The sequence below is a fragment of the Astyanax mexicanus genome, chromosome 11 (genome assembly GCF_023375975.1).
Source record: "Astyanax mexicanus isolate ESR-SI-001 chromosome 11, AstMex3_surface, whole genome shotgun sequence".
In the NCBI taxonomy this organism is placed as follows: Eukaryota; Metazoa; Chordata; class Actinopteri; order Characiformes; family Acestrorhamphidae; genus Astyanax; species Astyanax mexicanus.
In genome coordinates, this window is record NC_064418.1 from 451355 (window position 1) to 470461 (window position 19107).

The window sequence follows — 19107 nt, forward strand, 5'->3', positions numbered from 1 at the left end:
ATCATCACATTATCTGGTATTATCACAGATTATTATGACGGACTGCACAGTTCTAGTTAGAAAACACTGGCTGAAGCTCTGCGGAAACATGCAGCAATGCAGTGGTCCTTGAGGTTATCACTATTTAAGTTATGTTGTCTTAGAATATATTAACTAAATGAGTTATAAATAATAATAATAATAAAAATAATACTTATAATTAGTCCCACAGTGTGGAAATATACAACCTCCACCTTTAACTCATTGCAGTGAATCACCTTGTTGTCGATGTCGATCGACGCCCAAAGGTAACACTTAATGATTGAAAGCTAGTATTTATTTTTGTAAACCTATAAATTGTAATAACATAATTTTATCTTAATTATAAAGTTTGTCATTTTTAGATGGGCATCGATTAATAATTTTTAGTAGATTAGTATTGAGTCCTTATTAATAGAGTTAAATAAATTGAGCAAATAAAATTACTATACATTACTACAAATAAAGTACATTATAATGTTATTATAATGCTATAAGCACTTAATAAGCTTTATTATGTCAGTAGTTATGTCAGTAATTGACCCTGTATTGATTAGTGTAAACAAGGGTGAACATGCTCACATTATATATAAAACATAAATAAAAGTGCAGTGTAAAGTATTTAATTATCTTTAATTATTGATAAGTACTTTTAATGTACTGATACATTACTTAGTCCAGATAATTATCACCTGGTTTTAGAGCTGGCTTTCTACAAGCAAAAGAGTCTCCTGTAAGTGGGACTGGCTTCATGATTTACAGTCTGAAAGAGACCGTAGCAACCACCCTGGTTTTAGGTAACAGAAAGAGAGGAGCCTGTATGAAGCTCTGCCTGAATAAATTCCTGTTTCTCATACAGCAGTTAGAGTACCTGCATCCTCCAGAGTTCAGAGCTACACAAACTAAGTAGCTGTGAGGAAAACAAATCATGCGTTTAGATTAGTTCTCATGTGAAGCCTAAAGTGTGTTTTGTGAGGTGATGCTGCTCCAGGCTGCCCTTGTTCCTGCATGTGGGCAATTTTACGCTGTCCCGATTTAAAACAACAAATGTAAAAATATATATATATTTTTAAACAGGACACTCGAGATGTGGCTTGTAAATACATGCATCTCACAAACCTTTAATCCAGTGTAAACAACCAATATGAATGATATTGTCTGTACTAACTATAAATATCAAGGTGAATCAATCCGTTCGTGTTGTAGCCTTTAATCCCACCCACTGCCCATTCCCCAGTCCCATTTCCACACCCTGGGTTTCCAGGTATGTGACACAATAGCAGGTGCACACAGCATGCTTCAGCCTCAGCATCCTTCTAAAACACTCTATATAGCCTGAGACAAAGTGAAACATGAGTAAATATTAGCAATGCATTTGATCAATGGGGACAGCTTAGAGCCCAGAAGGACTACAAGATAGATGCAGAGACAATTTGCGTTTTTTAAATGTTTTGTTGTATATAACATTATTTGAGAGTAGTTTGTTGTCCATCAGAATATTGCTTTGTTTGCTTTAAACTCAAAAAACTGAGAGAATCAATAAGATCTGGTCGTGATGATGATTGATTAGTTCTGACACTCCAACTCTAAATCCTAAAGGAACCAGATGGAGCTCCATGACTCCTTGAGTTTAGATTATCTGAGCCCGAGCCCGAGTCGAGATTTCCCGCAACTTTCCTCGTGTCGGGTCGGGCTCAAGAAAATGGTCTGTGACGTAGTCGTCTGTTTCTAATGCTATTTTTATTTTATATATTTTATATAAAGCTATGGCGTGATAATCACAATATTAACATTGTTCTTAAGTAATAGGTCTATGCTTCTTTAGTGTTGCAATCATTCTGAAGAGGTTTCGCTTGTTTAAACAGCCCCAAAATGTTTTTAAAAAGCTCAGTTTTAACGCTCTACTCACTAAATAAATGTGGGGTTTAAATCGGGCTTGGGCTCATAATGACATTTTATGGGTCGGGTCGGGCTCGTGCAGAACTTTCAGAGGCTCAGTCTGGATTTTTTTAAGCTCTAATGACTCCAGAGAACCCCACAGCCCAGTGCTGGGTGCCTTTTATACCCCTTCACTCTACTCTTAAGCATTGAACAACTAAAAACGCCATAAAAGTGATTGAATGACTGTTAAGATCTGTCAGTGAGGCAGCACAGGAAAACAGCTGTGTTTATGGAATACCTTCTTCTTCTCTTTCTCCTTTTTCTTGCTCTACTTTAAAACAGGTTGAACAGTGATGTGATTGGTTACGGTGGTGATGATGATGTGAATCAGCTGTTGCTTGAGTCGTGTTGTTTGATGAACTGAGTAACAAAGCGTTGGGTTTCGGCCCCGACAACATTTGTGGAGCACGTACCGACCCTGTGCTTCAGTCTTATTAAGAGTATCTTCTAAATACAGGCTGTAAAATAACGTCGCTTTTAAAAGATACGACTTAATGTTTAATGACCCTCATTTATTTTTATACCTATTAAAAAAACTTCATTAGGATTTTTACAGACCTGAGGGGGGAAACCTTGTAAATTAAACCACAAAAGGATCAAACGGATGTTTGTAGAAGAAGAAGAAGAAGAAGAAGAAGGAAGAAAGGCTCCATGTGATTTTCAAATGTGCATATGATTACCCAGGATAAACAGCAGCCCTGTTACAGAGAGAGAGAGAGAGAGAGAGAGAGAGAGAGAGAGAGAGAGAAAGAGAGAGAGAGACAGAGACATACTGTAATTATTATAAGCAGGTAAATTTCACGTGGAGTCTCTTTGACGGATAATTGCGACGGATGCAAGAAGCAACAGGTTCTGGGGGAGTTCTCGTCTTTCTTCTCTCTGTGGTTTGGGCCACGTTCTCCACAGCTACTTACTTTGTGTAACTCAGAGCGGCGCTGGGTGATGCAGGTACTCTCCTGCTGTTGGAGAGCCGTGAATTCGTTCACACAGGATTCATACTGGCTCCTCTGTTACTGAGATATCTGAGAGCAGAACGCCCCTATCAACAGCGCTACAGTTCCTCACAATGACCCTGAACACTGTTCACTGTTCACTGTTCGAGCGCTGGGTTTGGGGAGTTTGGTGCACTGATGCCTCAATTGGACCGATCCAGGAAATCGGATACCTTGGACACAATGTTCTGTTATGAGAGCGAGAACCTCGTAACTCGAAACACCGTCAAATTCAATCATATTCATCTTAATCTGAATGAAGTTCAATTTATGTAGTTTATATACGCTTTACAATTTACACGTTTTACATTTATGCTCGGCACTCATTCACACACCGGTGAGAAGCGGCAGCCAATAGTGTACAGCGTACTCTCAACCGGAAACCACCGGTTTTCACCCTGTAGTGCATCCAGCACTACAGCCGAGCTTTTGATAGTGGAGAGGAACTTTAGGATGTTTTAGCTCAGATTACCACATGTGATGCGAAAGACAATAAAGCAATAAAGTCTCTTTGAATCCTTGAATCCTTATATCGATGTTGAAATTTTATCATATTGTCCGGCACTAGTTCCTCCACTCGTCCGGTTTTGGTCTCTTGTCCTGGTTCCCGGTTTCCCCGAAGCGACTCCAGCCTCCGTCTCAAATCAGCTTAATTGCGCGAATCCTTGCAGAGAGCGACCACAACCGGTCTCGCCGAGAGGATTAAAAAAAGAAGAAGGAGGAGAAGAAGAAGTGTTTTTGTCTACTGGAGAGCTTTCAGCGCTGCGTTTCATCAGAGCGGCGGAAGAGGAGGAGGAGGAGGGGGAATAAAGGGAGCAAAAATTGAACTTTTCGAAGTGTCTCTTTTTTTTGGGTAGGAAGTGAAAAGTCTTGCCAAACGGCTTCGCCCCCGAGCCTCATCGCTCATTATCAGACTAAACGAACGCACACACGCCCCACCAGCTTTCATCAGACTCCAGCGCCGGCGTCGTCCCTCAGCCCCCCCGGTCTCAGGGTGGTGGGGGAGGCTGGAATGCTCCTCTCAGTGTTTTTGTGAAGAGCCTCTCTGCTCTCCTCACACCTCCGCCCCACCGGGACCCTGCCGGGACTTGCCTCTCGCTTGAAAGCCGACCGCAGACTCGCCGCCCGGGGCTATTAATCTTATAACAACCACATAATCTAAGATAAATACACAGAGTATCATTATCCTCATCATTAACAAGCCTGAAATATCTATTCCTAGGGGGAGGGATTAGGACGGGGATATTATTACCCTGCGCCGCGCTCTGGAGGAGGTCGCCGTCCCACTGAATTAGGAATTAGGGAGTCCGGGGGGTTTATAGCCGTTTAAATCTGGATTGTTTGTGATTTAAAGATCAAATTCCCATTATTGGCCGTTTACGAGGCGGCGTCCGCTCCCTCCGCTGACAACTTTACACACACACTGCTGGAGTGAGACGCCCGCAGGACACTCCCGGTGTCCAATCATCTTCTCCTTAAACTCACACACTGAGACACACTGAGACACACTGAGTTACAAACAGCAGAACCACCGTATACTCAATATATATATATATATCAATTTATCACAGCGATACCGATATTCAAAAACCATCAAGACCATCTGATACTCAACCAAGAGCAGCACCAATCAGCTTTCTGCATTTACTAATACGAATAATTAGTACCTACTGTGAACTATCCACTATCACAGTATCCACTATGAATTAGACAGTACTTATTGTGATTTATGTAGTATCCACTATGAATTATTAACTATCTACTATAGAATTTCCAGTATTTACTATGAATCAATCAGTACTTATTATTAATTATTTAGTATCCACTATAAATTATTAACTATCTACCATATACCATATATATTTTCCAGTATTTACTGTGACTTAATTCATACTTAATAATATTGTGAATTATTCAGTATCCACTATGAATTAATTAGAATGTATTTTGGACTAGTCAGTATCCACTATGAATTATTAACAATCTACTACAGAATCTCCAGTATTTACTAGGAAGTAATCAGTACTTAATGTGATTTTTTTCACTATTACTCCGTAAAAATAAAATTATTCACATAAAAAAAAAATATTCCGAAATGGCTATAAATAATTCACTGCTATTCATCTGTTATTAATCGATTATTCAGAATTAGCTACAAATTATTAGTATTCAGTATGAACTTTAAGTATCCTTTATGTATTATTCAAAAAATACTATAATTCATCCAATATCCACTATTAAATATTTAGTATATACAATTCATATAAAGTAAATTCTGTATTATTTTTTTTCTCTGTTATTTGTAATTAATATGTATTATTCATTATCCAGTGTGAATTATTCATGTATATACATCTCAGCACGTCTCCTTTCTTTGTTTTAGAACTCAATCCTCACATTAGGTTATAAATGCGTTAGTGTAATAAACTCGGTTCATCGCAGTAGTTTTTCAGAGGTCTGTGTTTGGAAGTTTGTTTAGAGCTCTGGCTGAGTCTCCTCATCCCTCTGTTCTTCACCCAGTCCTAACAGATGGGCTTTATCATCACTAAACTCCAGCGGAAACGGCTTTTAATTCCCACAGAGCTCAGTTTAAACTGATATTTATTGTCCTGGACCATAATTACTTTCTGTCAGATTAGGAAATTACTCCTAACAGCGCAGCAATCAGCGGCAAAATCAGCACAGAGAGCCTCCAGTCGGTTTATTTCTAAAGAGAATTAAACAAATAGCGTAATTACTCAGAGCTCTCGTAATCTCCACATCCGTCTTCATCACGCTGCTGACGGCCGTCTGCTTTCCATTTGGACGGTGAGTTCACACACACTCGTGAGTTCACACACAGTGAATCAGGACGGCCGGACTTTGAGGACAGAGAGTGAGGTTATCAAAGGTCAACGAGGAAAAACTTATCTTTAGGAAAAGTAGAAATAGAGTCTGAAAACATAAACTACAGACAACATTTCTCCCAAATTCCAAATAAAAATATTCTCATTTAGAGCATTTATTTACAGAAAATGAGAAATGGCTGAAATAACAAAAAAGATGCAGAGCTTTCAGACCTCAAATAATACAAAGAAAACAAGTTCATATTCATAAAGTTTTAAGAGTTCAGAAATAATCAATATTTGGTGGAATAATCCTGTTTTTTAATCACAATTTTTAATTTCATGCATCTTGGCATCATGTTCTCCTCCACCAGTCTTACACACTGCTTTTGGATAACTTTATGCTGCTTTACTCCTGGTGTAAAAATTCAAGCAGTTCAGTTTGGTGGTTTGATGGTTTGTGATCATCCATCTTCCTCTTGATTATATTCCAGAGGTTTTTAATTTGGAGCTTCATGAACATCAGTCCTCATGTTCGTTAATCAGGCAGCAGAGCCTCAGTCGCTGTGTAGCTTCACCTTCACTCTCTACCTGAGGGGAGAACGTTCCTCTGAGCCCTCAGAACTTTCCCGACTCCCAACCCTCAACTCTTCACCCCGACGCCCCCGACACCGACGCCACGCTGCTGCTGCTGGAGGCAAACGCCATAAACCATCAGCTTCAGATACGCTTCTCTAATATCAGTCTGAGGATTTATCTATTTATTTTAGAGCATGAATTCCTACTAAAGCTACCGGCTACTTCCAGCAAGAACCCACTCAACCCCAGCCCAACACACACACACACACACACACCTGCCCATCACTCATATAACCATTTAATAAATGTTTCAGAGACCAGCACACACTGAAACTTCATAACCAATACAGACAAGAACAAGAATCTGCAGTTAACCCCTTAACACTCAGACATGTTTTTCACTTTACTGCCTGATTTTACACGCCTATATCTTGAGGATCTGTATCAAAACACTACTTTAGGTTTCATTTTTAATAAGAAACGTTACTGGAGGGTTTAGAGTGAGCATTTTACAGGAATTGTTCTACAAAAAATCTGATTTTTGCAGTCAGTGCAGTGCAGTGATGCAGGACAACAATTTATACTTAGCCCTCTTCCACACACTGGTGAGAAGCGGCAGCCAATAGCGCACAGCGTACTCTCAACCGAAAACAACTGTACACCTGGAGGACTGCATCCAGCACTAAAGCATTTACCCCGAAAACAAAGTACCAACCCATATCTGGACACTAGGGGTGGGCGATATGGTCCTAAAATAATATCACAATATTTTATGGTATTTTTTTTTTTTTTGCGATAATGATACTCTTGGCGACATCACAAAACACTAAATAAAAAAAATATTAATTTCAAGAATACACTACTGCAACTAAATAAAAATATTTTTTTTGTCTTCACAAACGATATGATATGCACAACCCTAACTAAGATATTATATTATAATAGATATATTATAATATTAATAATAATGCACTCCTTCAAATATCTCTATATATCCAGGATTAAAGTAAAATAAATGATACTGTACAGATATAATCTGTCTCTAGTAGATATATAATGGTAAATGAGAACAGTGTGAATTTTTCTTTTGATAAAAACAGTAAAAAAGTAGAACCCTGATGTGATAAATAATTAGGAGTGGGAGATATATAGGCTCCATATTTCAGGGTGTAATATGATTCACCATATTCAAAAATGTTAAAGAGATTTTTATGGTATTTGCCGTGTATATTGGTTTATTCATCATGCAGTGTGTAATAAAGAGAGTGAAGAGCAGCAGCTGCTTTTAAATGAAGCAGAAAAATAAATAAAGGAATATTTTTTTGGACGGAGACGATATTCAGTCTCTCTCTCTTCTGTTCTCTTTCACTCCGTGTACAAAGTGTAAAGTCATTAATGGAGTGTTATGAAGTGTGTGTGTGTGTGTGTGTGTGTGTGTGTGAGTGTGTATAGTGTGTGTGTGTGTGTGTGTCTCCTGTCTCCATCTCGGCTTTACTGAGCTCAGGCCTCTGTTTCTTCATCTTTTGATGATTTTAATTACAGTGTCTGTCAGACTTTACTCTTCTGAAAACAAACTCAGAGCGACATGAAAAGACCCAAATCCCCCCAAACACCCACCCTACCGCACCCTACACACACACACACACACACACACACTACACACACACACACTACACACACACACCACTTCACACACCCCACCTCAAACACATACCACACCCGCACTACTACTGTATCACCTACAGGAGCTTTGATTTCCCAATTCAGACAAGAAGAGAGAGAGAGACAGAGAGAGAGAGCAGAGAGAGATAGAGAGAGAGAAAGACAGAGAGAGAGAGCAGAGAGCGAGTGAGAGAGAAAGAGAGAAAGAGAGAGAAAAAGAGAGATTCACAGCACTGTTGATGGAGTACTGTGCTTTTTATCTCAGTGGAGACGGACTGGAAGCAGTTGGAGAAGAAGGAATAAACACGGCTGAACTCTCCATCTATCTATCTGTCTGTCTGTCTGTCTGTCTATTTATTCAATTCAATTATGTCAAGAAGTAAAAACTAAAATGGAGACACATGGAGTTTTTGCATGATAGCAAAAATATGTTTTATTTATTTCTAATCTGCTTAATTAAGTAGATAATTAGACAATTCAGTAAATAAATCCAAAACACACACACTCTATAGGCTAATAGGGGTGTGTAAACTTTTGAACACCACTATAATAACTATTAAACTAAATTATTATAATCTTGGCATATATCTTAGGAAACTACGGAACTAGAAGTGCCCCACTCTTCTTTATAGAACCTGCGACAATAACCTTGTATCTACAAAATGGTATTTTTTACAGAAGATGGAAAAAAAACCTTTCTTAAATTTCAAGGTTTTTATTCCAAATCCTTTTAAAGCATTTCAATTAGTCTATTTATTATACTTTTTACATAATATCAGGAACTGCCATATTTACATTATGTAAAACAATACAGCAGCAATATACAAAGAAAAGCTTTGAAAAAAATACAATAGAAGAATAACTTTAAGAGCAGTGTAGGCAACTACGTATTTCTCCTCACAAATTCAGTCAATATGTCCAAGACTAAAGTCTTATACAGGAACTGTGGTTTTATGGACAGTAAACAAAAATGAAGACCAAGCGAATCCAATCCCAAATACTTATAAACTAAACAAAACAAAACATCCAACTAATAGAGGCAGCAATTAACCACAAATAACCCTCATATACCAAAATCACACAGCTCATCCCCATCCATCTCACTGTTCCACACTGTCCTCCTGTTTGTTCTGCTAATGGTTTATGGGATACGATGCTGTTTAACCAGTGGAAACATGGAAACATCTTCCATCATCATAACTTCCTCTGAGGGACACTGAGGTTCCTCCTCACAGACACCAGACTCAGACCGACTCTATAATTATCTAACCCATCAGTGACACGCTATCAGTCACAGTGAACCCATTACTGCATTCCTCCCTTATCTCTGAAAAGAGCATGTCTAAAAACCATCCAACATCATCTCAGAGACAGAATTCAGGAGACAGAACCGGTGCATAAACCTCATTCAACCAGTACCTGATCCATCCAGGTATGGAATCATCCACAAGACCTCTGAATGATTTCTATGGTTTCTGTAGTTCGGTAAGGGCATTATGAGTCTTGAGCATCCATGACCTTGCCAAAAACACTGGTTCACTGGTTTAATGGCTGTCTTTTCTTTGCTTTAAACTGTGAACATCCATAATACATCCCTAACGTTTTGGAGATGTTCTGACCCAGTTCACATGTCTAGACATTACAGTTCATTTCTTGTCACTTGGGGGGGGGGTGCCATTTTATTTCATATGCAATAATATAGCCAACATTTTTAAATATATTTTTTGCTGTTTTTAGCAAATGAAAAATTCACACTTTTTACAGTGCAGTATCATTTATTTTACTTTAATCCTGAATATATGGAGATATTTGGAGTGCATTATTATTATTATTATTATCATCAACTTCTGTTACTGTAAATCGGATAAAATTCTTGTATTTTTAGTATCTCAGTTAGGTATTGCATATTGTATTGAATACGATATGATATCATATTATATTGTATGCAATAATAGAATGTAATTTTCATTTTGTTACAGTAGTGTATTCTTGAAATAATCTTTTTAATTCAGTGTTTTGTCACATCGCCATAAATATCGTTATTGTTATTATGAAAATACCATGAAATATTGTGATATTATTATCTCTTGCTGATACCTTCCTTAGTGATGTTCAATAGTTTACCTTGTTTTAATGTTATGGCTGACTGGTGTATAATTCAATCAGGCCTAAAACATATTATATTTTGATACCCAGCCGTATTCAGAACCTCAGGAACGAGAGTTCTTCTAGAGAGAAATAAGATACCACACATCAGGTGGTTGTACACTGAAAACCAAACATCTGATAAACAGTGATAAAGGAATATGTACAAGTGTGCACAATAATCACAAGATATATAGGATTAGTTGATTGATTTCTTCAACCATAAGTTGGATAATTTCTTCATTTGGAAAGGCCTGCTACCATTGTGTATATAATATGGAAATAAATGTGTATTATGAACATACTGCATGTCCATAATACACTTTTATTACCATATTACACACACAAGGCCTAGATGTGATTGTGATGTGTTTACACTGGTGAGTGATGGATTAAGGTCCTGTGTAGTGATTTATTGTTGCACACTAGACTCTATGCAGTTTGAAGTTCCCTTTGAAGTGAACACTATGGTTTGAAGTCCCTATGGTGTAAAATCTCACTTAAAAGTGTCAAAATTCACCGCCTGAAACGCACCTTGTGCACCATGCGTACCACCTATAACTACACACTAGCTACAAATCTGTGCACTTTAGGCATAAACTCTCACAAAGGCCTGTATAATTTTCCTCACGTTCTTCCTCAGAAGACTCCACGGCGGCCGCTCGAGGCTCGCTAAGCTAAGAAACGGGATTTCATTCCACTTTCAGCAGTAGTTCAAAGCCAGAGAGACATCAGAAGTGTGGCAAGCACGTTCATGCCTCAGCCCGACAGCCTGCGAGCAGGACTTTCCCTCAGGTCTTAGCCTAGCGGAAGGGCCAGATTTACCCCCCAGGTCTTAGATTTGGTGCAACTTCCAGACTTTACCTCAGATTTTAGCTCAAAACCAAAACAAGACTGTATTTAAGGTCTTGGCATGAGACAACATCCTCTCTTTGAGACTTCCTCTCAGGTTTTAGCTCAGGAACACAGGACTTTATTCTAATACTATTCTAATAGCTTAATGGAATAACCTGGCATCACTTCTGTTATGAGCTTGGTGGAACAACCAACAACATTTACCTCAGATGTTACCTCAGCTTTTTGTGGGAAAACCACCTCCCAAAGTTCATCTCAGGTTTTACCTTAGAAATACAACAGAGATTTACCTCAGGATTTAGCTCATTAGCACAACCGAACTTTCCCTCAGAGCTGGATTGGTAAACAAAACTTTACTTCAGGGTTTTTTGGAACAACCAGGCTATACCTGTTTTTTTAGTAATGGTGGAACAACATTTCACCTCAGGTTGTGGCATAGCAGGAAAAGACCTTCCCTTAGGTCTTAGCATAGCAGGACCGACGGACTTCACCTGAGGTTATAGCATGGTAGCACAACAAGACTTTCCCTCAGCTCTTAGCATAGCAGGACAAGGCTCTCCCTCAGTTCTTAGAATGGTAGCACAACAAGACTTTACTGTAGGTCTTAGCATAGCAGGACAAAACTTTACCTCAGGGCTTAGCATAGCATGACAAAACTTTACCTTAGGTCTTAGCATAGCAGGACAAAACTTTACCTCAGGGCTTAGCATAGCAGGACAAAACTTTACCTCAGGGCTTAGCATAGCAGGACAAAACTTTACCTCAGGGCTTAGCATAGCAGGACAAAACTTTACCTCAGGGCTTAACATAGCAGGACAAAACTTTACCTTAGGGCTTAGCATAGCAGGACAAAACTTTACCTAAGGGCTTAGCATAGCAGGACAAAACTTTACCTCAGGTCTTAGAATGTTAGCACAACAAGGCTTTAGGTCTTAGCATAGCAGGACAAGACTTTCCCTCAGGTTTTGGCAAGACAGGACAAAACATTACCTCAGGTTATAGCATGGCAGGACAAGACTTTCACTCAGGTCTTGATATAGCAGGACAAGACTTTGCCTCAGGTTTTGGCAAGACAGGACAAAACAATACCTTTGGTTATAGCATAGCAGGACAAAACTTTACCTCAGGTCTTGATATAGCAGGACACGACTTTTCCTCAAGCTTTAGCATGGTAGCACAACATAACATTCCCTCAGGTCTTAGTATAGCAGGACAGCAAGAATGAGGTCTTGGTATGGTAGCACTAGACATCCTTTTGGTGTTAGCATGGTAGCACAACAAGACTTTCAACCAGGTCTTAGCATAGCAGGACAGCAACATTTCACTTGAGATCTTAGCATCACAAGACAACTAGACCTTTCATCAGGTCTTATCATAGCAGGATAAGATTTTACTTCAGGTCTTAGCATAGCAGGACAACAACACCTTACCTGAGGTCTTAGCATGGTAGCACAACAAGACTTTCCCTGAGGTTTAAGCATAGCAGGACAAACCTTTGCCTTAATTCTTTGCATAGCAGGACAAGCAGACTTTGAACCAGGTCTTAGCATAGCAGGAAGGCAACAATTCACTTGAGATCTTAGCATCACAAGAAAAATAGACTTTTCCTCTTAGGTCTTAGCATAGCAGGACCATACTTTACCTCAGGTTTAGGCACATTGGAAAAACAAGACTTTCAACCAGGTCTTAGCATAGCAGGACAACTAGACTTTCCCTTTAGGTCTTAGCATAGCAGGACAAGACTTTTCTACAGATCTTATAATAGCAGGGACAACCAGACTTCACCTGAGGTCTTAGCATCTCAGGAAATCTAGACTCTCCCTTAATTTTTAGAGCAAAGCAAGACAACCAGACTTTACCTCAGGCTTTAGCTTAGCATCACACAATTTTACCACAGGTATTTACACAATGAGACAGTGAGAACTTATTTATAAAATTTTACTATGGCAGGGAAAACATGCTTCACATCATGCTTTACCACATCAGTATAACCAAACCAAATAACCTTACAACCAAATCTTTCATTGGGTCTAAGATTGTTGGGACAACAAGACTCATATATCTTATTTAATCCAAGTTAAAACCACCATTATTATCATTATTATTATTATTATTATTATTATAATTATGGTAAAACCAAACCAACTCTTAAACTTGACCTTGACTTTGGCAACATGATCCCACTTTCAGTGAGGCTGATTTATAGATGCATGAACTGTTCTAAACATCTCTAAACAGCTCTTAATACCACTATATCCAGTGCATCCGGTTTAGTTAATTTTCCCAGAGTAGAAACTGAATTAATACCAGTTTACCAGTTCAGTTTATACACTGAGAGAAATAAACAACAACAAAAAATTTAAACTGTTTTCTTGCAACTTGCAATTGCTCGTTCCACCTTAAACGGTGCAACAGTTAACTTCTGCGCCGTTTAAGGTGGAACGGACAGTTAAACTTCAAGCAAACTTCAATCTTTTCACTGTGTTTAACTTAATTACTCTCTTAATTGAACAGAAATCCAATTAACTCAAATTCTGCACGTGCATCTAAAGCGTTCTGATCTACAGCAGTTTTTCTCCAGAAACTTTCTGACCTGCAGATCTCAGACCGGAGATCCGAGTCAGGAATTTCCCACCGCGCGCATTCCTGAGAGTCTTACCTGCAGGAGAACGAGGAGGAGGAGGAGCAGGAGCAGAAGTTAAAGTCCAGACAGGTAAAGGTGTTGAGTCTCGCGCTCTCGGGGACGGTGAGGGCTCGCGCAGGGCCGGTGGAGGAGTGAGGGGTCTGGGCGCTTCTCCGCGGCTCCGGGTGAAGATCTGAGCTGAGCTTGGCTCCTCCTCGCGAGCAGAGAAGGCGCTGATGCTGTCCGCCCGCGCGCGCGCAGGGAACCTGACCAGGTAGATCCGAGGAGCACGCGCCGGAGAGAGGCGCAGGCGCGACCCCTGCTGGTACACACAATGCAACTACACCACACATACACACGTTACATATATATATATATATATATATATATATATATATATATATATATATATATATATATATATATATATATATATATATATATATATATATACATAAGAACTTTATTAAACTATTACTGGGATTATTGTACACAAATTGCTATTTTAAAGCAAGGCAAATCATTTAGATATGTTTCTTTTATTATGGAAAAATACACAAAAATGTAAAAGATACTTAGTAAGGAAACTATATCAGTATTACCAATATAATAATATGATAATAACAAAAATAATTAATAATAATAATAATAATAATAATAATACAATAACAATTGTATTCATTATCTATATATAATACTTATTACCACTGCTGTGTATACAGCAATTATAGTTAGCAGTCAAAAATAAATTAAAATAAAATAAGTGTGGTCATCCAGTAATTTATTAAAAAATAATAATACCAAAATATTATAAGTAGTAGTAGTATATTAATAATACTCCTTAAAATATATATAACAATTCCAAAATAAAAGAACAACTTTATTTTTATGTGAATTACAGCAGTCTGAGGCAATTATTATTTAATTGTATTGTCATTTTGGTAACTACTGTATATGGATACACACTAAGAAGTATTATCAATATAATATTACTACTAATATTATCCAATTATTCAATAAATAATTATTCTGGTTGTTAATGTGTGTTTGTTTGCTTTATTTGATTTCTGTGGTGATATGAATAAAATAAATATACATGTAGAAAATAAACAATATTACTAATAACTGTTTTATTGTGCTTACACTCACTGGCCACTTTATTAGAAACATTTTGAACAGATTTTTATTGTCAGTGCTGTTATTGATAGCAAATCATCACAGACAGACAGACAGACATACAGACAGACGGGCAGGTAGACAGACAGACAGGTAGATCAGTAAGAGTGTAAATGATACAGCAGTTTGTTTGTAGTTGGCAGAAGTTTGAGGCTTTAATATCTTTATACTTTCATCCCCCGACCTGCTGATCAAACACAGCATCAAAGGATCACGTCCTGTTTTCACATCCTCACTGTGGGGGGGCGGGGGGGGGGGCTTAATAGTGTTGGGTTGGGGGGGGGGGGTGTATCTACTTGTTTGTTTACCTGTTGATTTGAGTGAAGTGTTTCCTGTTTACCCTCTGCAGGTGTGTGAGGAGCTGACCAATCAGGTTCATCCTTTTACAGATCAGATAAAAGAGACTTTCATCTTTATCTACCTGATAATTATACTGTAGATCAAAGCTCTGATACGGAGAGGAAGAGGCGTGAACTTCTTCCTGCTGCTGAGAGTCGACCAAAACATTAAACACTACTTACATAAACATCCACACACTGGCCACTTTATCAGAAACACCTATTTTATTTATTTATTCATTGTGGCCACTTTATCAGAAACACCTAGGTAAACTTGTGCTTCCACTCACATATGGCCACTTTATTAGAAACACCTATCTAATCTTGTGCTTCCTCTCATTCTGGCCACTTTATTAGAAACACCCCACCTAACCTTGTGCTTTCACTCACTTATGGTCACTTTATTAGAAACACCTATCTTTCAAAAGTTGTGTAAACTTGATGTTTCTAATAAAGTGGCCACAGTGAGTAAAAGAACGTGGTAGGTGTTTCTAATAAAGTGGCCACAGTGAGTGGAAGCACGAGTTTAGGTGGGTGTTTCTGATAAAGTGGCCGGTATAGAGTAGTTTGAGTGCTGGGTTTGTGTTGGTAAAGTCTATTTTGTTACAGCTGTTGATCTCAGCGCTGTTGAAGGTAGTGGATAGTGTGTGTGTTTCATGTGTCGTTCTTTTAAGCATGAAGCTCAGATCTTTCTTTATATCAGGTTTTATTGGTGACTTTGAAGAGCAGAAGGTGGTGGTTGGAATTTTCCTCCTGGTTCTGAATGTTTCTCACCTGATCGCTTTTGCTCACATGGGGACAGTAGTTTATTGTAAGATTTAAAAAGTATTGTTAAGATTTGGGATCTGAAGGATTAATTAATCCAAAAACACAATTTTAGCTTTCTAGTGTAAATAAACTAGTTTTAGTTTATGATGAGAATTTTAATGTGGCCCATGTTTCTTTGTGGCCTGGCTGTAGAAACTGTTGACTGGGATTCCCGACATCCTGTTTTCAATCTATTGAGCATATGTTGTCATGTGATCACTAGATGGTATAAATATATATATGTGTGTATGTGTGTGTGTAACGTCCACATATGAGGACACAATGAGGACACAGGGTCTCAAGAGGTTAATCCACCATAGCCTCACATAATCAACATTGCACTGATACTTTACGAGGACATATTTAAACTGATACTTTAGCTGCACTGAGACACATTTGTGTATTTAATTTTGATATTTGTTTAACATTATTTTATTTTATTATATTTTACTTTATTTTATCTTATTTTTATCTTATTTAAACACTTGCTCTTTTGTTTGTAACTGCACTGTGAGAATACCATTTAATTCCACCTCATTTTGTACCACATGTGATGTGAAATGAGAATAAATCTCCTTGAATTCTTAAGTTCTTGAACCCTTATTTCTGACGGAAAGTAACAGCAGGTGTGTTTGCTGTTCGGATCCGGACTTATTCTGCTCAGTAACATCTCCTCGTGGTGGGTGGTGATGGTGATGGTGAAGGTGATGCTGGGGATGTTGAAAGGCGGTTGCCATGGAAATTGCAGAGTCAGCTATTCCAGTTCTCCTGGATGAAGGACACAGACTGAGCTCTGAGTCTATACCCACCTTCAAAATCCATATTAGAAGCTTTAAAAAGATAAATTAATACAAATATGTGAGTCTGTGAATTAATTCATGGTGATTATATGTGAATAAAAAGTGTATATGTATATCAGGTGGGAACAGGAAGGAGACGAAGAAAGCAGACGCACTTGCGAGTGTTTATTGATAAACAGGAAACAACAAACAAAAGAACCATAAAACTAAGAAACATAGGAAACTCACCCACAGTACAACCACGGACGAGGAACACAGGAACAAGGAACTTAGTCTATGAATAAGTCATTTTTGAAAATATGTTTACTTAAGGTCTACTATTCATGTGTACTCATATTTAATTGAGTTGTACTGACTTTAATACAGCTCTGGGAGCGCTTCAATTTCTAAATCAGTTTCTCTGATTTTACTATTTATAGGTTTATATTTGAGTAAAATGAACATTGTTGTTTTATTCTATAAACAACAGACAACATTTCTCCCAAATTCCAAATAAAAATATTCTCATTTAGAGCATTTATTTACAGAAAATGAGAAATGACTGAAATAACAAAAAAGATGCAGAACTTTCAGACCTCAAATAATGCAAAGAAAACAAGTTCATATTCATAAAGTTTTAAGAGTTCAGAAATAATCAATATTTGGTGGAATAACCCTGGTTGGTTTTTAATCACAGTTTTAATTTCATGCATCTTGGCATCATGTTCTCCTCCACCAGTCTTACACACTGCTTTTGGATAACTTTATGCTGCTTTACTCCTGGTGCAAAAATTCAAGCAGTTCAGTTTGGTGGTTTGATGGTTTGTGATCATCCATCTTCCTCTTGATTATATTCCAGAGGTTTTTAATTTGGTGAAATCAAAGAACATAGACGACTATGAGATCTTCTGTGATGACTTCACAGTTTAATTCCTGCTAAATGTTTATGTTAGCAGTACAGTTTCACATTTATATACTAAACCAGGCAAGGCAAGCAGCCAATCCAGCGAGCTCTCTGACAGACGATCCAGCAGCGCCGTGTTCAGACCTGAAGAGTGTTTCTTTTTTTACTTCTGAGATTTTGCGGAACACAAGAAGAACAACAGAACATTTCAGATCATATTACCGCCTCTTTACTGCAGCGTAACCTGTAGATCACACAGGGTTTTATTGCTGTACTGCTGTGTGTGTGATTCACATTAAATTAATATTTAAACTGCCACTGCTTTCAAGTGTAAAATCATACATGAACATATGTTAACAGTTTCACAGTTTCAGGAGGTCCTGGGGGGTGCATCTGTCTAAGTGTTGCTACTGTCTATCCTGATGCTTCCAGAGTCATAACATTTAAAAGAGCATAACTACTCTATATTTAGTCTAGTGTTCATCACACTGAGTTTAACTGATCTCAGGTCAGTGTGTGTGCTGTTTAGAGTTAGTTTCTTAGAAATACTCAATTTAAACACCATAGTAAATTCTGGTTGTGCTCTAGTTGTGCTCTGGTTGTGCTCTAGTTGTGCTCTGGTTGTGTTCTGGTTGTGCTGGTTGAGCGCTGGTTATGCTCTGGTTGTGCTCTGGTTGTGCTCTAGTTGTGCGCTGTTGTGCTCTAGTTATGCTCTGGTTGTGCTCTGGTTGTGCTCTGTTTGTGCTCTGGTTGTGCTCTAGTTGTGCTCTAGTTGTGCTCTGGTTGTGCTGGTTGAGCGCTAGTTATGCTCTGTTTGTGCTCTGGTTGTGCTCTAGTTGTGCTCTGGTTGTGCTCTGTTTGTGCGCTGTTGTGCTCTAGTTATGCTCTGTTTGTGCTCTGGTTGTGCTCTGGTTGTGTGCGCTGGTTGTGCTCTGTTTGTGCTCTGGTTGTGCTCTGGTTGTGCTCTAGTTATGCTCTGGTTGTGCTCTGGTTGTGCTCTAGTTATGCTCTGGTTGTGCTCTAGTTATGCTCTGTTTGTGCTCTGGTTGTGCTCTGGTTGTGTGCGCTGGTTGTGCTCTGGTTGTGCTCTAGTTGTGCTCTGGTTGTGCTCTGTTTGTGCGCTGTTGTGCTCTAGTTATGCTCTGTTTGTGCTCTGGTTGTGCTCTGGTTGTGTGCGCTGGTTGTGCTCTGTTTGTGCTCTGTTTGTGCTCTGGTTGTGCTCTGGTTGTGCTCTAGTTATGCTCTGGTTGTGCTCTGGTTGTGCTCTAGTTATGCTCTGGTTGTGCTCTCGTTGTGCTCTGTTTGTGCTCTGGTTGTGTGCGCTGGTTGTGCTCTGGCTGTGCTCTGGTGGTGCACCGCAGGGCTCTCTCCTGGGCGCTGTGCCGCTCGTGGTGGGTGGTCGGGTGGAGAGGAGCGTTTGGGCCGGAGCAGGAAGTTTAAACTCCGTGACTAAACAGGTCTGA

General features: G+C 38.7%; 1 protein-coding gene across 1 annotated transcript in view; it reads right to left on the reverse strand.

Moving 5' to 3' along the window:
- Positions 1 to 13932, reverse strand: part of edar (ectodysplasin A receptor) — a 53234-nt gene extending 39302 nt beyond the window's left edge. Inside the window, exon 1 of the mRNA XM_022667267.2 lies at positions 13677 to 13932. The gene's annotated coding sequence lies outside the window, so the exon portion shown is untranslated. The remainder of the gene's footprint in view (positions 1 to 13676) is intronic.
- Between the last annotated feature and the right edge of the window lie 5175 nt (positions 13933 to 19107).